The sequence below is a fragment of the Choloepus didactylus genome, chromosome 16 (genome assembly GCF_015220235.1).
Source record: "Choloepus didactylus isolate mChoDid1 chromosome 16, mChoDid1.pri, whole genome shotgun sequence".
Taxonomy (NCBI): Eukaryota; Metazoa; Chordata; class Mammalia; order Pilosa; family Megalonychidae; genus Choloepus; species Choloepus didactylus.
This window is the reverse complement of record NC_051322.1, coordinates 9,608,131-9,630,633: the sequence shown is the minus strand read 5'-3', so window position 1 is coordinate 9,630,633 and position 22,503 is coordinate 9,608,131. Positions and strand designations below refer to the sequence as shown.

Here is a 22,503-nt window from a genome sequence, read left to right as displayed (position 1 = left end):
ATAAACCCACTCCAAGACATATTCTGATCTGATTTTCAAAGGCTGAAGAGAAGGAGAAAGTTCTGAAAGCAACAAGAAAGAAGTGATTCACCACATACAAGGGAAATATCCTAAGACTAAGTACTGACTTAGGCACCAGGGAGGTGAAAGGCAGTGGTATAATGTATTTAAAATTCTGAAAGAGAAAAATTGCCAGCCAAGGATTCTTTATCCAGCAAAGTTCTCCTTCAGAATTGAGGGAGAGCTTAAAATTTTCACGGGGAAACAAATGCTGAGAGAATTTGTTAACGAGAGACCTGCCCTACAAGAAGTACTAAAGGGAGCTCTATCAGCTGAAAAAAAAAAAAAAAGATGGGAGAGAGGGGCCTGGAGAAGGTCACAGAAATGAAGAGTTTTAGTAAGGGTAACTTAAAGGAAATAAACAGAGAGAGGGAAAATACAGATCTGACAAATATAAACCAAAGGGTAAGATGGCTGATTCAAGAACTGCCTACAGTAATACTTTGAATGTGAATGGATTAAACTCCACAATTAAAAGATACAAATTGGCAGAATGGATTAAAAAATATGCACCATCATTACGTTGTTTACAAGAGACTCATCTTAGACTCAGTGACACAAAGATATTGAAAGTAGAGGGATGGAAAAAAATATTCCATGCAAGCTACAGTCAGAAGCAAGCAGGGGTAGCAATACTAATATCAGATAAAATAGACATTGAATGCAAGGATGTCATAAGAGACAAAAAAAGGACACTATATACTAATAAAAGGGACAATTCACCAAGAAGAAATAGCAATCATGTATGTTTATGCACCCAATCTAGATGCTCCAAAGTACATGAGACAAACATTGGCAAAACTGAAGGAAACAATAGATATTCCACAATAATTGTGGGAGACTTCAATACACCGTCTCCTATAGTTAGATAACCAGACAGAGGACCAATAAGGTAATTGAGAACCTAAACAATGTGATAAATGAATTAGACTTAACAGACATATATAGAGCATTACATCCCAAATTACCAGGATATACATTCTTCTCTAGTGCTCATGGAACTTTATCCAGGATAGCTCATAACCTGGGGCATAAAACAATCCTCAATAAATTCAAAAAGATGGAAATTACTCAAAGTGCATTCTCTGACCACAATGAAATGCAACTAGAAGTCAATAACCATCAAAGAGCTAGAACATTCACAAATATCTGGAGATTAAACAGCACATTCCTAAACAATCAGTGTATCAAAGAAGAAATTGCAAGAGAAATTGCTAAATATATAGGGATGAATGAAAACAAGAACATAACATATCAAAACTTATGGGATGCAGCGAGGGCAGTATTGAGGGACAAATTTAGAGCTCTAAATGCATGCATTAAAAAGCAAGAAAGAGCCAAAATCAAAAAACTAATGGAACAACTGAAGAAGCTAAAAAATGAACAGCAAACTAATCCTAAAGCAAGTAGAAGAAAAGATATTGCAAAGATTAAAGCAGAAATAAATGGTTTGGAGAACAACAACAACAACAGAAAACAATAGAATAAATAAAACCAAAAGCTGGTTCTTTTAGAAGATCTACAGGATTGACAAACCCTTAGTTACACTGACAAAGTCAAAAAGAGAGAAGACCCAAATAAACAAAATAATAACTGAGAGAGGGGATACTACTGTGGATCCCAAAGTAATTAAAAAAACCATAAGAGGATACTATGAACAACTGTACTCCAATAAAATAGACAATTTAGAAGAAATGGTGTGTTAGTTAGGTTCTCTAGGGCAACAGAATCAACAAGAGATACCTGTAAATATAACATTTTATAAAAGTTTCTCACGCAGCTATAGGGATGCACAAGTCCAAATTCCATAGGGCAGGTAGCCAACTGGCAACTCTGATAAAGGTGATGAACTCCTCAGGCAGCGAACTGGCAAATCCAATGAAAGTGTTTAATGGACTCCCCAGGAAATGCTTCACTGGATAGCCAAAGAAGAAGTGAAGGTCCTCTCTGTTTCCTCCTTAAAAGTCTTCAATTTATGGGATTAAATCCAGGTGATTGAACTCTCTCATTGAGGAAAACACACCCTTAGTTGATGTAATCAGTCACAGGTGCAGTCAATTGACTGATGATTTAATAAACCAGACTTCTGGTTTATTAACCAGCCACAAATGTCCTTGTAGTAATGGTGAGGACAGTGCTTGCTTGACCAGACACCAGGACACCATCATCTGGCCAAGTTGACACATGAACCTAACCATCACAAATGGATAATTTCCTGGAAACAGATGACAGCCTAGACTGACCAGAGAAGAAATAGAAGACCTCAACAAATCAGATGTAAGTAAAGAGATCCAATCAGTCATCAGAAACTTCCTACAAATAAAAGCTCAGGGCCAGATGGCTTCACAGGGGAATTCTTTTGATGTTTCCAAAAAGAACTGACACCATTCCTACTCAAACTCTTTCAAAAAATTTGAGAAAATGGCACACTATCTGTGCTGGTTTGAATGTATTATGTCCCCCAAAATGCCATTATCTTTGATGTAATCTTGTGTGGGCAGATGTATCAGTGTTGAATAGATTGTAATTCTTTGAGTGTTTCCATGGAGATGCGCCCCACCCAACTGTGGGTGATGACTCTGATTGGATAATTTCCATGGAGGTGTTACCTCACCCATTGAAGGTGGGTCTAAATTAAATCACTGGATCCATATAAACGAGCTGGCAAATAGAAGGAACTCAGTGCAGCTGAGAGTCACATTTTGAAGAGGAGCTACAGCCAAAAGGGACACTTTGAAGAATGCACTGGAACTGAGAGAGGAACTTCAGCTTACAGAGACATTTTGGAGATGGCTTTGAAAGCAGACTTCTGCTCTGTAGAAGCTAAGAGAGGACAAACACCCCAAGAGCAACCAAGAGTGACATTTTTGAGGAGCTGAACCCTAAAGAGGAATGTCCTGGGAGAAAGCCATTTTGAAACCAGAACTTTGGAGCAGACACCAGCCACGTGCTTTCCAGCTAGCAGAGGTTTTCTAGACACCATTGGCCATCCTCCAGTGAAGGTACCTGATTGCTGATGTGTTACCTTGGACACTTTATGGCCTTAAGACTGTAACTATGTAACCAAATAAAATCCCTTTTATAAAAGTCATTCCATTTCTGATGTTTTGCATCCCAGCAGCATTAGCAAACTAGAACACTACCTAACTCATTTTATGAAGCCAACATCAGATAAAGATGCTACAAGAAAGGAAAACTACAGGCAAATCTCCCTAATGAACATAAATGCAAACGTTCTCAACAAAATACTTGCAAATCAAATCCAAAGACACATTAAAAAAATCATACACCATGGCCAAGTGGGGTTCATTCCAGGCATCCAAAGATGTTTGAACATAAGAAAATCAATCAATGTAATAGAACACATTAACAAATCAAAAGGGAAAAATCAAATGATCATCTCAATAGATACTGAAAGCATGTCACAAAATTCATCATCCTATTTTGATAAAAACACTTCAAAAAGTAGAAATTGAAGGAAACTTCCTCAATATGATAAATCGTATATATGAAAAACGAACAGCTAGCATGGTACTCAATGATGAGAGACTGAAAGCCTTCCCTCTAAGATCAGGAACGAGACTGTCACTGCTATTATTCAACATTGTGCTAGAAGTTCTAGCCAGAGTGATCTGTCAAGACAAAGAAATAAAAGGCATCCAAATTGGAAAGGAAGAAGTAAAACTGTCATTATTTGCAGATGATATGATCTTATATTTGAAAAACCCTGAGAAATCAATGACAAAGATCCTTGAGCTAATTAACAGATTCAGCAAAGTGGTGGGCTATAAGATTAATCCACATAAGTCAGTAATATTCTTATACACTAGAAATGACCTAATGGTAGAGACACTCAAGAAAAAGATTCCATTCACAATAGCAACTAAAACAAGCAGGTACCTAGGAGTAAACTTAACCAAGGATGTAAAAGACCTCTACACAGAAAATTACATAATTTTACTAAAAGAAATCAAAAGGGACCTAAAGAGGTGGAAAGATGCTCCGTGTTCATGGATAGGAAGGCTAAACGTCATAAGATGTCAGTCCTACCCAAACTGATCTACAGATTCAGTGCAATTCCAATCAAAATTCTAACAATCTACTTTGCAGACTTGGAAAAGCTAGTTGTCAAATTTATTTGGAAAGGAAAGGGGACTGGAATTGCTAAAAATATTCTGAAAAAGAAAAATGAAATGGGAGGACTTATTCCTGACTTTGAAGCCTACTAAAAAGCCACAGTAGTCAAAACAGCATGATACTGGCACAAAGGTAAACATATTGATTAATGGAATTGAATTGAGACTTCAGAAATAGACCCCCAGATCTACAGTCGAATGAATTTTTTGATAAGGCCCCCTCATCCATTGAACTGGGACAGAACAGTCTCTTCAAGAAATGGGGCTGGGAGAAGTGGATATCCATATCTGAAAGAATGAAAGAGGACCCCTACCTCATACCCTGTACAAAAGTTTACTGAAAGTGGATCAAAGACCTCAATATAAGAGACAGTACCATAAAACTCCTAGAAGACAATGTAGGGAAACATCTCCAAGACTTAGTATTAGGAGGTCACTTCTTAGACCTTATGCCCAAAGCACAAGCCACAAAAGAAAAAAATACATAAATGAGAACTCCTCAAAATCAAAAGTTTATGTACCTCAAAGGAATTTGTCAAAAAGGTGAAGAGGCAGGCAACACAATGGGAGAAAATATTTGGAAACTATGTATCTGATAAGAGACTGATTTTTTGCATATACAAAGAAATCCTACAATTCAATGACAGTAGTACAAACAGCCCAATTATAAAATGGGTAAAAGATATGAAAAGACATTTCTCCAAAGAGGAAATACAAATGTCTAAAAACACACATGAAAAAATGTTCGTCTTCACTAGCTATTAGGGAGATGCAAATCAAGACCACAATGAGATATCATCTCACACCAGTAAGAATGGCTATCATCCAACAAACAAGAAACTACAAATGCTGGAGAGGATGTGGAGAAATTGGAACTCTTATTCATTTCTGGTGGGACTGTATAAAGTTACAGCCACTCTGGAGGACAGTTTGGTGATTCCTCAGAAAACTAGATATAGAGGTACCCTGTAATCCAGCAATTTCACTTCTCAGTATATACCCAGAAGATCTGAAAGCAGTGACATGAACAGATATTTTCACACCAATGTTCATAACAACATTGTTCACATTGCAAAGAGATGGAAGCAATCCAAATGTCCTTCAACAAATGAGTGGATAAACCAAATGTGGTATATACGTACCATGGGATACTACACAGCAGTAAGAAGGAATGAGGTCATGAAATATATGACAACCTGGATGAACCTTGAAGACTTAATGCTGAGTGAAATAAGCCAGACACAAAAGGAGAGAGACTGTATGTTACCACTAATGTGAACTCCGTGAAAAATGTAAAATGTGTCTTATAATGTAGAATATAGGGGACCTAGAGATAAACAGAAGCTAATGAAGGGGGAATGATAATCTAATATGTACAGATATGACTATGAGGGTGAACTTGGTATGGGAATGGTCAGTTGTGACGATAGTTCATTAATGGGATTGTATGTATCAGTAACTCATTGAAGGCGAACATGTTTGTAAGTGGTTGTTTAAAGGCATGTAATCCACAGAGTAGCACCACAAACCCAAATAAGTGTTAGCATGATATACTTACAAGATATGATACTAGTGCAGAGTGTTAACAACAGAGTGGTATATGGAAAAACTACCCATTACATATTAAAGACTATGTTTAATAGAATTATCTTACTAACACTACACTATACTAGGGATGAAGAATTAGCAGCTGATAAGAACTCTGGGATGTATTATATTATGATAGTTGTTTAAAGTTGAGAGTGATGAGGATCGTACAACTAAGTGAAGATTATATAATAAACTGACTGTTTAGCTTGGGATAGAATACGTATTAAGTGAAATTAGGAACCCCCTACTTAATAAGTCAAGCCCTCGACTTGAGGCTTGCTCTTCTGAAACTTAGGGTTGTAAATGGGAGGCTGAGCACTCCCAAAATTATGCATAAGAGGCACCTCCAGGGAACCTCTTTTGTTCTCAGATGAGGCCTTTTTCTCTCCAAGCCCAACCCCGCAAATAAATTCATTAACCTCCCCCCATGAGGGACATGACTCCAAGGGGAATGAATCTCCCTCTAATGTGGGATATGACATCTAGGAATGAGCCGGGCACGGGCTGCAAGGGATTGAAAATGCCTATTTGACCAAAAGGGGGAGAAAAAAAAAGGTAACAAGCTGAGGTACCAGTGGCTGAGCATCCCAAATAGAGTCGAGAGGCTATCCTGGAGGTTTCTCTTATATAAGCTCCAGCTAGACATCCTAAATGGCCACAGTGTTCCATGCCCTTAGCAAAAGTAATTCCCAAATACCTAGGTCACTACCTGAGATTCTATAGGATATTCACTCGCTAAATTTTCTCTCTCAGAAACTTAAGTCCACCAGAGTGTTCCTATGCCAGACAAGTCCTAAAACCCAGAGGCAACAGCCTCTTTAAGATCAACAATTAGATGCAGCCCCCTTCCCCATACTGTTTACACCCCTTTCAATATGAACAAGTTAGGTTGCTCCCTGTGTAGACATCCTGAACATGGAGAAAGAGATTCAGTGAGAGGAAGGGGTAGTAACAAATAAGATTTAACAAAGGTCTATGAATACTGAAACTTTATATAAATATATATATATATATATTTTTTTTTTCTTAAATGCTAGGTTGTTGGAATGTCTGAAAGAAGGTAAATGACATGATGGAACTGTAGTCTATAACATCCTTTGAAATTTGCTCTATAGCTACTCATTGAATTGTGCTTTGAAAGTCTTCACCTTTCTGTATATACCCTATATTGCATAAAAAGGAAAGAACCCATAACAATTTTGAAATTACCTGTAACTGCTTATTGAGCTGTACATCGAAAGTTAACACCTTTCTGTATGTATATTTTACAATAATGGAAATAGCTGAAGTTATGGAACTGTGATCCATGATATTCTTTGAAATATGCTAACTACTTGTTAAATCGTACTTTGAAAGTTGTCACTGTTATGTATACATGTTAAAGTTCACAATTAACAAATGCATTAAAAGCCAAAAAAAAAAACAAAACCCATACATAAACACTGTTCCCATACCCCTCAGTCTTTGTCTTTTATATCCTTGAGATTTAAAAAAATTACTTACAAGTTATTTGATAGAACGTCCCTACATTTTGTTTCTTTGGTTCTTACTTATAATTATATAGATGTAATTCATTTTGGGAAAAAATACCAGAAAAGTGATTAGGTGAACTCCTCAGTGCATCGTATCAGGAGGCACATGCTATTGATTCATTCAATTACTGATATTAATTTTGATCACCAGTTAAGGTGATGTCTGGCAGACTTGTATACTGTAATTTTACGTTTTCTCTTTGTAATTAACTAGTATCTTGTGGGGAGATACTTTGGGCCCATGTAGATCTTTCGTTTTTCATCAAATCTTAGCATATTCATTTTGGCATTCTTTGATGATTCTTGCCTGAAACAATTATTACTGTGGTTGTTTCCAAATGGTGAATTTTCTATTTTTATCATTCCTTGTGTATTTATTAGTTGGAACTGTCCAATAAGAGAGCTACCTTTTCTCCATTTATTTATTTATTAAATTATTTATTTAATTATGAAATTATGATCCTTGGATTTTTTTTTTCTATTCTGTTAGATACAATCTGTTACCCCAATTGTTGCACGAATTGGCCCAGATTTGGCTATTGAGAAACCTTTCAAATAGTTTCCTCTGCCCTGTTAGCATGCCGTAATGTTGCTTTGTTTTGAAACATTGACAATCAGTTAGACAATACATTTCAATAAAAAGGAAACATAAATAAAATAATCTGGCATGCAATTCAAATTTAATGTGTTCATATGTGTTTTTGCATGAGTATGCATGTAAACATGTATTCCTGTTGTTTAAAAGAGCTTGCCATTGAATAAGGTATTTTAAAAGTCACCAAATGTTGATTTTTTAAAATTGCTTTAATCATACATCCTTTACATTGTAATCTCTTCCTTCAGAAATAAAAAAAATATTTTCACCAAGTAGATTTGCCTGAAAAAAGTTTTTGTTCCAGCTGATAAGTCAGTTGATTCATTCAGGCCTATGCCTGGGCACTGATGGGACAAAGCCACAAATCCTGCTTCCTGCTCTAAAATGATACATCTGAGGCCACCCACAGCAATTAGCCAAGGCCTTTAGCTACCACAGAGGATGTGAGAAAGAGGGTGCACCAATGCCATGTAAGGTGGTTTATCTGAAAACTGACAAATTACTGGTTGTACTGTCTAGCATCACGTCCCACACATAGTGGCAGAAGTCACCACCTGTGCTGCAAAGAAAAAAGAAAAAAGGTTCTCAACTTTAGAATTTGTCACTCATACAATCCACGTTTATGATTAGCCACTCCCTTCAGATGTTCATAGACACAATCACCGCCAATCAGACTTCTCTTCTCTTGCTAACTTTATAAATTATACCATGCATGGCACATTATAGGACAACACAGATTTATTTCTCATACAAGAGGATTTATTTTACTTCTGTGGATTATTTTGTCTTTAGATATAAAAGCCAGTAATCTGTACACAATAAAAAGATCCAAGGAAAAATCCACTGAGGAAAAAAAGAAATAAACACCACCTTTGAGATGATGTTTGAAACTATATTGAAACTCTATGCTCTGTGAGACAGCTGTGTTAGTGCCTGAAACTCAATACTAAGAAAGAGAATGTCTCAGAGCTGGTCACGGTGAAATATTCTTTTGAATTTCGTGTAGCTTGTTTGCCGTCTTCCTGGCTGGAACCTCAGGCATTTGCCCTGATTTTAAATCACCGTTATTCCAAACAGGTTTTTTGTTTGTTTTAACCTTGTTTTAGATTAGAAACTCAGAGGTTTCAGATGACATGATCATGAACCACAATGTGGTACGTTCTGTGTTTCCGCTTGTGTTTCTTTTCTGATGACATAGTTCCTGCAGCCCACAAAGCATGTCTTCAACATGTGATTTGGTGTTAGCCTCCAAAGGATTTTCCAGCAATTTTTAACAAGTCCGTTACAAAAACAGGTTTCTAATAGCTCTGCTATTTTTGATATTGCTCAAAATATGATTATTTTGTTAATCAGCCTACAGATTAATTCTGTAATCCTGTGTATTTAAGAGCTTTTCACATGCCTCATATACAGTATACTGGATTGTGCTTAAGAAATTGTGCTAGGGGAAGCCCCTGAGTTTTCAGAAGTGTTTAGTACTTTTTATGCATCATTTCATGTGTTACTCACAAGGAATATTCTTTTTTTTTTTTACAAATCTGCAGTGGGGCTGACCATGTGCACTGGATGCTGAGGGTAAGCCACAGTGAAAGGGATAGCGTACTGCCCCAGGAGACTTAAAATATGACAGGAGAAATTTTGTTGATTATGGAATCACCCAAATAAATAGGTAATTACAAACTGTGGAAAGTGCCCTAGAATCTAGAGAGGAGGGAAGGCTTCCCCTAGCAAGAAATGCTCGACTAAGAACAGGAGAAAGTTCAGTACACAAACAAAATATTTTTGAAGACCCTTGGACAGGTGTAAGTATGACTGGATTTGAGGAATGCAGAGACAGTTCAGGAAACTGGACCGTGGAGTGAGCAGGGAGGGCGGGGCTGGGTCGCGTGCTAAGGCTCTGTCGGGAACATGTTGGTCCCTGTTCCAAGAGTGATGAAGAGATGTTGCCGAATTTGAAGTTTGAAGAAAGCGATGTGCAACCATATTCACATTTTTCTAAGAGCCCTCTAGCTGCTGAGTAGAAAACAGAATGAAGTAGGAGCAAGAGCAGGTGCCTCCTGTTAGAGTTCAAAGCCGTGGGAACCCAGAAGCCAGAACAGCCAAGGGGAGCTGCGTCTGCCTCCAGAGTCTCCACATATGAAGGGTGTGCCTCCGAAACCCCAGCTTCCGTTCTACAAGAGTCCCCTTTTCGTGCATACCTAATGAGTAATCAGATTTCCTCTTCCTGCCTTTGAGAAGCAACAACAGAAAGGTAAGCATGGAGCATTCTCTGTTTTTCAGGCTATTGCCTGAATTCTTCCAGTACATTGCACTGCCCATTGCAATCAGCTGCAGAGCTTTCCAATTTTCTGATTCCCGGGACCCACCCAGAGCATCAATGATTTGTGATAGAACCCATGCTTTTCTATTTTGTGATTCTGTTGTGCAAAATTGAGAATCCTGGTTCTTAAACTATGTCTGAAGATGAATATGGAATTTATCTAGAGGTCAAAGTTTTATATTAAAAGATATATTTGATGTGTTTCAAACTGCATGGTTAGTGATACGAGAATAAAATATAGGGAAATTACCATACCCTAAGCGAGGGGAGATGACTGAAGTCAAAATATACCTTGGGCTGTTTGAGATCTCCTTTTGGGGGTCATGAAAATATTCTCTCAGAGCTCCATAAGGCACAGCAAAGAAATGAGGTCTCTCTGCTCGACAACAGATTTGAGCTGTTATTTTCAGGCTTCTTAAATCAGATTCCTCAGGAGAGCTCCTCTTGAGGCAGAATCAACACAAGTATGCACAGCCCGTCTCTCTCGGTGAAATAATTATGCATCACTATAAGTTCCGTAGCCATCTTTCCTTCGGTTTAGTGCTGTAAATTATCAGTTCAAAATGTCCTTCCCTCTGTGAGATGGAAAAGAACATGATACTTGGTTTCCTTTCTGCTGAAGAGCTAATAATGAGAAAATATTATGTCTGTCTTTGGCAAGTAAAGACCCCAGGAGAAATCTAAAGAGTTGTTTCAACTAGCATCTCATTACAAGTGGAAACCTTTATCATTTTAACTCACTGAAAAGATTTTTTTTTTTTCTGTGTGATTTTTGCCTTTGGAAGTACAAAAGTTTTCTTTGTAATGTTTGGTTCCATGCCAACATCAAGAATAATCCCTTGGAGTTTAATAGGCACAAGTGACTTCTTTGAATGAGGGATATTTTTTGTAGTTGTCTAGTGAAGAGAGATAGTTGATGTCATTCATTAATTTATAAATAATAAAATATTCTTTTGGAGATGATGTTTCAAGGGCCAGGTTTCTTTAAAAATTCCTTTACCACCTAGTTTCTTAAAAAGGTGATCTTATCAAGGTTTATTGGAATTTATAGACTACTATGCCCCAAATCATTTCATGATGTCAAATGTAAGTGATAAAATAATTGCATTTAGTATTTCTCACCAATAGGGTCCTGTCTCTCCCTCTGCAGTGTTGTCAATTGGGAGATATTTAACCAGTTATCTGTGTCACATTTATTCTCTGGTGCTATATGTCTTTATTCTTGCCCTTTACTTAGCTGGCTTTCCTTACAGTGTGAACCCTTTCTCACTGTACTGTGATGGTCAGTATTATGTGTCAACTTGGCTAGGCTATAGCTCCCAATTATTCAGTCAAATACTAGTCTAGATGTTTCTGTGACGGTGTTTTGTAGAAGTGATTAAAGTCCATAATCAGTTGGCATAAAGTAAGGGAGATGATTCTAGATCATCTGAATGACTGGATTCAATCTTCTGACCAAAGTATGTGGAGGCTCTCATTTCATGTTATTTTACTTTATTTTATTCCACTAAATTATTGTTTATAATGAGAGTTTGCATATTAAAAGGGAGAATGAATTCAGTTTATATCACTGCACTCAGATATTTGTTGTTGATTTTCAAAGTTTCTTTACTGGCTGCCTTCTCAAATTACTGGCTTCTTTACGAATGTTCCCGTCCTCATCTTTTCCAGGTCTTTTTGTCCCCCTCTGTTTGGAAATTATTCTTTTGGTTGGTTTGTTACAGGGAGGAACATTTTGCCTTTAGGTGAAATCAATGATGTTGACCACAGAGGTCTTTTTCTGGCCAGGGAGATTTTGTGCATTCATATTTTGCCATGTCTTTTTCCCTAACTTAATTCTCATTTTCTGTTTTCCTTAAGGGACTGCACAGTGTCGTCCAGAAAATATTAGGGTCTAAGTGGACAAGCTTCTGTTTTTGTTTCTTTCTTGTCATCAGCCACTGCAGGCAGTGAATGTTTAACAGTAATGGGAGTGCCGAGTTCTGACAGTTTTTCCATCTTTGAATTTATCCTTAAGGCAGCAAGGTTCAATAGAAACTCATTGCCTCCAGAGGCCCTCAGGCTGAAGTCTGTATTTCCTTAACGTACTTCAAAAATTATATTAAAATTGATTGTGGACAGATTTGATTTTCAGGAGTACAGTTTCATAAAAATTACTGAAAGCAGAGTAGCATTTTGGTCACTTAATTAAACCTCTCGTGTTCACTTCATCTTTATTTTAGCTTAAGTCAGAAGTACCCAAAGCCCATTTACTAAACTATGGATGTTACTACGGCTGTGTGTTCTCAATGTCGCGTCATTATTTCCCTTGCTAGCTTTCAACCTTGTGGCAAAGATAATTTGAAACATAGCCCTTTGGAAACCAACTTCCAAGTTTAGATCTTTCCTGAGTATAATTTTAGGGGCCACTTTCATTAACTTGTTCAGAGACCTAATAATTAAAATATTTTCCCAAACAACAACTTCTAGTACTTGAAACTTCAAAGTAGAATATAGAAGTGGATTTAGTAAAACTGGATAAGTATTCATACAAATGCCCCAAGATAAATGTACATAAGTATACCTGAAAGAAAGTGAAATAATGTTTATAATATTACTGGAAAGTAAGATAATTTATTAATCATGTTATTCTTTAATTTTATTCATCATAATTAGAAATATTTTTAACATGGAAAATAAAATTTCCTAATGTAAATGAAAATTTCAAAACTATGTATCACTAACAAATTACTAATTGAAACTTTATCTGTTAGGAGAGTCTTATGCAGAATGGACTTTACTAATAGTCCCTTTTGTATTTTACATCTTGCACGTAGGAAACTTGTTTACAATCTATTAATGTAGGACAGGCTTTATCTTAATCTATCATCATTTTATTTCAAATGCACAATAAGGTGTTATTAAGACTACAATGAAAAGTTGTTTTCTTTCAAGTGTCATTTTCAAGGCAAAAGCGAAAATATTGATGCACAGAGAATCAAAGTAAATTAATCTAATAATATAAGTGAATTGAGCAAGCTGTGCAGTATAAATATTTTAATCACTTCTTGATCCAGAAGTGCCACATCTACAAAATGAGCAATTATGTTCTACCTCTTGGGAGACAACTCTAATTACAAGCCAGTAGGATATTGCTAAATGTTAATACATGTAAATATTAAACATCAGACCCTTGAAATTTCATATGTGAATTTTTAAAATGCATTTTATGCTAGCTTCTTATAAACACTTTTAGCCTAATCTAGATGGGGCCAGGAATTGAAGGGAGGGTATTTGTTTTTTAAGCACTTCATCTATATTATAAAATATTATTTACTGGTTCTAAGAACTGAAATTTATGATAATAGCCAATGAAAACACACAAAGCTTCTGAAAATAGCAACTTATGTTTCTCCCTATGTTATGTCAGAGTAAGTCTATCCTGGAATAGAGAAGAATCGGTTATGGCTCCAAGGGCAACTGGGAAGGCATGTTTATTGAGAGATTAAAGTGAGACAGACATTGGGCTTTGGCAATCACTTGTGCTGGCTCTTGGATCTGAAACCAGGGAGGCTCGACTACAGGACTCTGCTCTTTCCATTAGGTTGCGTTTAAATCCTATCTTATCTCAGAAGACTCCTCTGTTAACAGGATCACAAGTGGAAAGGGCAATCTCTTTGGATGCAGCCTTGCATGTGTATATGGAACACACTTTATTTAGATAGGGTTTGGAGGCATGTGGAAGCCAGAATTCTAAGACCACTCAGATTCCTGGCCACTGGTATACATACATCTTCTTTCAGTTATTCATCACCTGTAAATCTAGGTATTGCAGGAGGAGACCTCCTAGATATAATTGCAGTGCTAAATCAGTTGACCTTAAAATAGCAAGATTACCCAGTTGGGCTTGACCTAATCCCATGAGCTCTGTAAAGGCAGAGGATTTTTTCTTGCTGGTCAAAGAAGGGGAAGTCAAAGGTTTGAAGTACAAGGACTCACCATGCCCTTGCTGGCTTGTAGATGGAGGAACTGGACGGCAGGAACGTGGGCAGCTTCTAGCAGCTGGGAGCAGCCTCGTTAGTCAGCAATGAAACAGGGACCTGATGACTCCAACTGCAAGGAACTGAATTCTGCCTCTAAGAAGGATGGTCATGGAGCACACTTTTCTCCAGAGCCTCCGTATGAGAACTCAGCCCGGATAACACGTTGTTTTTCGCCTTATGAAACCCTGAGCAGAGAAGCTGGGCTCTGACCTGCAGAACTGTGAGCTAATGCATGGCGGGTTCCTTTAAGCTTCTAAGTGTGTATTTATGCAGCAAGAGAAAACTAATGCAACGGGCAAATCTTCATCTGCTATTCCATCTATATCAGATCTCTATGGACATTTCTTACAAAATCATGAAGAATCTCAGCTGTAGTCCTCAGATTTCATAATATATTTCTGGATAGAGAGTAAGTGAATTATAAGTCCCTTTTTCAGTCTCAGAATCCTGCCTCTCCTTACATCCTAGGTTGAGGGGTCCTGCATTTCCTATATTAGTCCTGGCTGTGAAGAAGGGGTTCACCGATACAGGTGTGAATAGATGTTTAATTGAGTGGAGATAAAAATATTATCTGCAAGATGCTGACGTGTGCATGAAGAACTTTGGTCACAATCAATTTTGCTATTAGAAAAATCATTATTTTGCCAAAATCTTAGTTTATTATTATTAAAAATTTCACATTTGATTCTTCCCATTGTCTGACCCTTCATTTTTGTAAAACCCGGGACTCAAATCTTAACCAAAGGCTGTTAACATGAAGCAAGGTACCATTTACAATAGTGCTTATTCTTCCTGTGTAAAATGCCCATTTGAGATTTTGAGAAAATTACCAAGAAAACCACCAATACCCATTTCTTTGGAATAAAGCTAGGAGAAAGATTTCCTGGCAAGTTTCAACTGCTGTCTCTTTTATCATTTTGTTGAGAACTCTAAATGCTCACTCCATCAGTAAACACAGTCAGAGGCAATGCCAATTTCCTGTCCATGGTGAAAATTGCCAAAAATTTCATTTCATCTTTCCATTGCAAGAACAGAGAAAGGGACACTCATTATGCTCTGCACACATTATTCTGCCTTCTATTTGCTCTTACTTCCTCATGATTCAGACATTTTAGTTATTTTCTACACCTTGTGTAGCACAAAGTGCTTTTATGTGTGTTATGAACAAATTTAAGAGTATACCAAATTTACTCTTCCCATTTTAGAGATGAGTAAATTGATTATGTTCAATGACATAGCCAGAATTGTAGGAGTGACTTCTGAGTCCAAGTCCAGGTTTATTTTCTAGTGCAAAATGCAGATCTTATATCGTAATTAAAATACATTTTATAATGCAGGAGAAATAGCACTTCACAACTTTGAAGAATGCTGTTTCAAAAGTAATTTTAATATGTGGCCTTTGTCAAAGACAGTTCTGCTTGGGGCAGTGAAAGCTTATAGATCCAGTAGCCCACCAAGATTAGAATTTGTTGCTTCCTCCATAGGCATCCAGTATTTTAGCCGGTTATAATCTCTAATGCTGAGCTATATCATGCATTATTCTTAAAATGTGTTACCCAACAGAAATCAATCTTCTCATAAAATAACAAATAGTTTCACCCCAGGTCGCACTGATGCTTCATTTAGATAGAGGAAAGCCTCTAGCAACTCCAGAACGTCATATTGAATGATGCTGTCTTCATCTTGAAGTTTTATAGATTGACCGAACACAACCTAAGTTTGAAATTTGTCTTCTACCTATTTAACGTCTCTTTTAAAATTAGAAGTGCACTACAGATGAAAATAACATTAATGTGGTCTTAAATCATTTAATTTCACTAAATCATAGCATTAAAATTATCCTACAATCTCTGACTTTACATTAACATTGACTTTTACATTAACATTACATTTACTGACTTCACATTAATTTTGAAGGTGTTCTTTTTCCTGGCTTTCAACCTTTTTTCCTCATTTGCTACTTCAAAAGGTACTTTTAGTTTTGTGTACGTGTGTTTGTGTGTGTGATTGGCAGTTTCTTTGGCCATGACTCTGAAGCTTACTGATGGAAAAGAGGAAAAACTGAGGGCAAGCAGAGCTAACTTAGTTGTCGGGTAGATCCCTAAGGGAAATGGCCAGTGTTATTCATGTGTGGAATATTATGCAACTCTTAAGAAAGAATAAAGAAAGTTTTTATGTGTTCATCTATGGATATTTTCATGTTGTACAGCAGTAAACGAGACCGATTACAGACTGCTGTGTATAGTATATTCTCATTTCTGTTTTTAAGATTATATATTTAATATACTATATTGTATTATACATGTACTTATATGTAGTTACACATGCATATATATGCTTATATACATGCATATAAATGGGAAATTTCTGGGAATTTAAAAATATTATTTCTCGAAAGTAGGGCTGGCAACTCTGGGGGAAGAACTTGTCATTGTATACACATTTGGTCCATTACAGATTTCACCTGTACACTTTAAATTATCATATGTTAAAGCATACTTAGGTTCAGATAGGCATGGTAATCATAGGGTAAGCTGGCATCAGAATTGAAGAGTGCCTAGAATGTGGTTTTGAATGAATACCTGCATCTGGTAGGTGAGAAATGACAGTGGAAATTCCCAGGCTGTTGCCATATACATTGTCTAAGAAGAGGCAATGTTCATTTCAGACCAAGGGCCCATACTTTATGTTCCTGAGGGAGGATGCTGGAAAGGCTAGGGGGAGTAATCAGTGCCGTGCAGGCTGGGCCTGCAGGGTCTGTGGGTGAATGACAGGGCTAGTTGGAAAGCCCAAAGCCAAGGTCCATGCAGATGGATGGGCAGGCAGGAGGAGTTGGCGGAGACTGGCAGTCAGCATGTGTGTTCGCAGGACTGATCCTTGGACGACAGAGTCTGCTGTAGACAATGAGAAGCAGACCGGTGTGCTTCACTAGTACACACAGCATCTGCCTTGGCCAAAAAATTCATGGGAACTGACAGAGACCAAGCCTGAAGACAGGAGCACATTAGTCATCTTGGTGGTGCTGGAAGAGAGGAAAAGAAACTGACAGAGAGCTTCTGGTGGCTTTTATCATTTAAGCAGAGCTGTCATTTGTAGAAGGTGGCATGACACACTCTGGGTTGAGGAGGGCTGCACGGCCGGCTTCTCTAGTGGGTCAGTCGCCCAGTATTGGTAGCAAAGGGCCTGAATTGTGATACTTACATCTTCTGCCCTATAATCCTTTAAAATAACATGCACTTAACTACATTAAACTACATTCAGGGAGACCTTGTGGCTGCCTTGGAGGCCTCTCTCCATTTTCCCTTTGCTACTCTAGGGAAGCTGTTGAGAGCAGCTTATGAGAATGTAGAGTCCAAATATTTTTGATCCCATACTCCATTAGTAAAATGTACAGTTATTTCCCATCTCTCCATCAATCATAAATTATATACATGTTCTGTATAAATATTTTAATAGTGGAAAATATTAAAATTGGGAAATTTTAAGGATGCACTTTTAAGAAGCCATAAATAGAAGTTTAAGGTTGTTTCCTCACCCCAGGGGGTGGTCAGATCTATGCCAGTGAATAATCCTGCCTGCAGTAGTCATGAGGCACAACGAACGTTATCATCGTAAGACCAAGAGACAGGGAAGATGTAAATAAACAACGGTGCAGGAGAAACACAGATCCTATAATTAAAATATGAATGCAGCTTCAAAATGGCAGGGAGAAAAGGCACTCAGTAGTAGTAAATTCCCAATTCATCTTTTTTGATTTTTTCCCAGAGTAATATTGTTTTTGCTTGGTAGGGCTGCTGTCAGCTGGGTGGTTTAGCACAGCAGCTTATTTCCTCATGGTTCCGGAGGCTGGAAGACTGAGTCGTGCACCGGCATGGCTGTACTCCCTCTGTAGGGTTGTGGTGGTGGCTTGCTGATGATCTAGGACCTTCTTTGGCCTGGGGCAGACTAGGTTTCTGCCTCCATCACATGGCTGTCTTCTCTGTCTGTGTCAACATTTCCTCTTTTCATAAAGACACCAGTCATATTGGATTAGGACACACCCTCGTCTTAACTAATAACATCTTCAAGCATCCTGTTTCCATATGGGGTCACATTTGTGGGACGGGGATTAGGAAGTGGATATGTCCTTTTGGGGAACACAATTCAATTCATAACAAGTACGATTTATCTAATAATCAGAATTTCCATAGCCTCAATATCCTATAGGGTGCCCGGCTACCATGTGACTTTTCCCTCAAAGTTTCCGTTCTTGCTCTCTATTCAAAAGTCACTTGTCTCAAACCCCATTTGTTAATCCCATCACTTGCAGACTATTCCTGGGAAACAACAACCTATATGACTCCTAATTCTCACTAGATTTTCTCCTTAATCAGCCTTAGCTACCCCAGAGAAATGTGCAAAGGAAAAAATGAAAATATTTATGTTGTTAATTATATCAAATATTTTAAAGAGATATTTCAGCAGGTTTCTTTATTCCAAATACTCTCTTCTTGGCACTCTGAAATCCATCTTGGAATTGGAATAGAAGTCCACCATTGTACTGTACTGATAGACACACTGAGGATATTTTGGATTCATGAGATTGTACATGCTTAGCAACTACTTTTTGATGAGAGATTGATGAGAAAGAATTCTGCCATAAAGAAATTATTTTTGAAGTGTCAATTAGAGCTTGTCTGTAACAAGCTGATTAAGCAGCATCTCTTTTACAAAATGTTAAAATTCAATATGATTTATTTCACAAAAACTTTTATTGATCTCCCATTTTGGGTAAGATTCTGCTCTAATTTGCAGAAATATACCCATGAGCCTCTTATTTCTTTAACACTTTGCTGTTTAATAGATGAGTTAAAGCAAGTACAAAACAACATAGAAATAACACTTTAATCTCCTTCCTTGCTCCTGAGCACGGTACCCAGGACCCTGGCTCAGAGCAAGCAGAACTCAGTCCAGAGGGAAGCCCCAGGCCCCGTGTTTCTTCTGTTTGACTAGAATTCGCTCCCAGAGGTACTTGCTGAATGTAGATTAAGAATTACCCCCTCTTCTCAGAACCCAGACCTTAGATTATATAAATTTAGGACCAATCCTTGGTTTTATCAAGCATTTTTAAATCTCAGAAAGTAAAAATTTCAGAATTAAAAGATATGCCCCAATAGTTTGCTGCCCTCTCTTTAGGACTTCCCTTGGTCTCTCTGTAAATCTGGACATCAGACCCTTTTACAGAATGACGTCTCCCACTCCTAATAAGCAGATAGTATAGTTCAAAGGCCTATGTGTGTTTCTGTTTTCTGCGTTGTCAATAAAGGTTTGCTCCAACATCTGTTTTCTCTGTTTTCCAATTGCTCCAAACTCCAAATGCAGTGAGAAGTGTCATTAGAGAAGAGCTGGCAGTGCTGTGTAGACCAAAGGAGGAAGCACCTTATCCTGCAGGGCTTCATGGAGCAGTCATTACATTTGAACTGGGCCTTACGGGGCAGAAAAGTGGGACAGAGTAGACAATAGAGGGGATGTACTCAAGACAGAGTGACGAGACTTTTTGAGTGGTGCGTTAGGTGTAGAGAAAGAGAATGTGAAAAAGTTGGGTTGTACACATATTACAGATGGCCCTGAGTGCCAGGGTGGATGTTCAGGTTTCCTTCAATAGGTAGCAATAAAAATATTTTTGGAGGATGTTTAAGGATCTGAGAACCTGCCCCTTGGGGCCTCTTCTCTCCTAGATTCTGGTAACCACTCTCATCACTTTTTGTCTCCCCAGCCCGAGTGATAGTAGCTTCTTTTGGTCACTAGTCCCTTTGCTCCTCAGCACCCAGTTTTTGCTTTCAGACTTCCTACAATTGTGTAATGCATTCTCTGCGTTACATCTCTCTATTTAATATGCCTAGCGTGGTTTGTATTCTCCTGATTGGATCTTGAGTGATATACTTGGACACAAAAAGAATAGAACAGGAAAGATTATTTAGTAAAAGATGAAATGCCTCAGTTGCTCCAAAAGATTAGAAATGAGTAAAGGGCATTAAATTTGAACATCAAATTGTTAATTACCTTTGAAGAAATAATGTTAATGGACTGGCTGCTGCCCACTCTTTCAAATGAAAAATTCAGTTATTCTGCAACCAAAGTTACGTGCCTAACGTGATGTGACGTCATTATTGACCCAGTTCCTCAACCTTCTCTAACATCAGCATCAGAAAACTGACCAGCCTCGGACTTAAGAGAGAGCCAGGAAAATGAAGCTTTCCTAAGTTGTTTATGCCTTATTCTATAAAACTCTGCTAAAGGTCAATGCGCTGGTTAAATATTCTAGTTTCCAAGGCCATTTTTCAGCTTAGATTCAATATTGTAATTGACAGAGAGTACATTTAATGTGTGCCTTCATGGTCAATGCCAGAGTCGTATCTTTCAGGTCACCTAACACTCTCTTTCAGCTGATACTGCTAAATGCAGGTTGTAATGGCCTTGCCGTGGCTGTGTTGTGCATGGCTGAGGTCTCATTTTGTATTTTTCTATTTTGCTAGAATATTTTATATGGAACCTCCTTAGAGATTGCTCCTTGAATATTCCCCTGATCATATGTTATAGGCAGCAAAACACTTACACCCATAAAAATAATTCTTTCTGTATGAATTGTGTATTACATTTATGGATTATTTGTGACTGGGATCTCTTTCCCTGGGCTGTCCAAGTGGTTCCTATGCCAATGGGGCAGAGAGGACAGAAGCATGGGGCAAAGAAGGGAGCCTCTTCAAGGGGACTGTAGGAAGACAAAGAAAAGGAGCAGGTGTGTCTCCTTATTCTCCAAAATAAGTTTCAGATACTCTTTCAGTTGCCTTGTGTGTGTGTGTGTGTGTGTGTGTGTGTGTGTGTGTACGTATGTGTTCACGCACACATAGGAGTTGACAAAAGTAGTATGTTGTAAAGTTTAAAAGCAAGTTTGGAAGTATGTTGTGAAATTTAAGAGCCGGCTGTCTGGATTCGAGTTCTGGTTCCACCACATAAGTTATTGACCTTGGGGAGTTGAATCTCTCTGTGCTCATTTCTCATCTCTGTAGGGGCATAAAACCGGTGCTTGTCTCATCCTTCTTGCCTTGATGATTAGATGAGTTTACAAACACTTATTGTTTTCGAAATGCTGGTGCATAGGAAAGTATCTCAGTAAACATTAATAATGTTATATCAGTATACTCCTTTCAGTTCAGGTAGTTGAAAAAAACAAACAAAAAAGACTATGTCCTGCCTTTAAATGGTTAAAAGGAGAAATTAAATATGAAGAGGAAATCCTTTCTTTAGATTATTGGCATTTGTTCAATTCTTCATTTGGTGACCTTTTCAGAACTAGTTTTAGGGAAAATAAAACAGTCATCTATGTATGCATTTTATCCAAATGGTCTAAATTAGGTGTGCAATTCTAAATTTGATTATACCACTTACCAATAACTAAATCAGTAGGAAAAGTATCTGAAATTTAGAGGGAAAGATGAGTATAAGCATGCTGTTATGTACCCCAGAAAAGACTATATTTTTTAATCCTTGTGGGTACAGACCTATTGTGGGTGGGACCTTTTGATAGGGTTGTTTCCATGCAGATGTGACCCATCCAATTCAAGGTGGGTCTTAATCCTTTACTGCAGTCCTTTAAGAGAGCTCATGAGGGGAGCACATGAGCTGAGGAAGAAAACGCCTGGGAGAAGCAAGAAGGACCCACAGAAACTGAGAGAGCTCTTCTAAAACCGGGCCCAGGAGAGGAGGACCAGCAGACACTGGCCATGTGTCTTCCCATGTGGCAGAGGTGTCCTGGATGCCAGCAGCCTTAGCTTACAGAAGGTATCTTCCTCTTCATGCCTTAATTGGGACAATTTCATGGCCTTAGAACTGTAAATTTGTAAACTAATGAATCCCCTTGAAAAAGCCAACCCATTTCAGTATATTGCATTCTGACAACTTTAGCAAACTGAAATAATAAGAAATCCTCATTTACTTTCATGTTAGGGGAGCAGTTTCCACAAAACAATTGGAGAAAACAATACGATGGTCAGTTCTGTGTTAGAGGAATTTCCCTGTGGTCTCCTGGAAAACAGCCTCACGTCTGGAAGTAGGCCACTTGCCGTCAGCTTCAGAGCAGCCAGTGCCCTCGGTTCATGTGATGGCTCCTTGATTTCCTGGATACTGAAATCTCTACTTAGAATGGCCCCAAACCACGGTTGAGCCTGCTGCATTTTAGGAAGGAATAACATGATAAAAGAGACATTGC

The 22,503-nt window shown here is 37.9% G+C and overlaps 1 long non-coding RNA gene across 1 annotated transcript; it reads left to right on the top strand.

Annotated features, from left to right (window-relative positions):
- The first annotated feature begins 9,798 nt into the window (after positions 1–9,798).
- On the top strand, positions 9,799–21,985 carry LOC119511814. The gene is made up of 3 exons (XR_005212248.1): positions 9,799–10,164; positions 14,233–14,664; positions 21,884–21,985. It is a non-coding gene; the product is annotated as an uncharacterized LOC119511814 (long non-coding RNA).
- Positions 21,986–22,503: the final 518 nt, after the last annotated feature.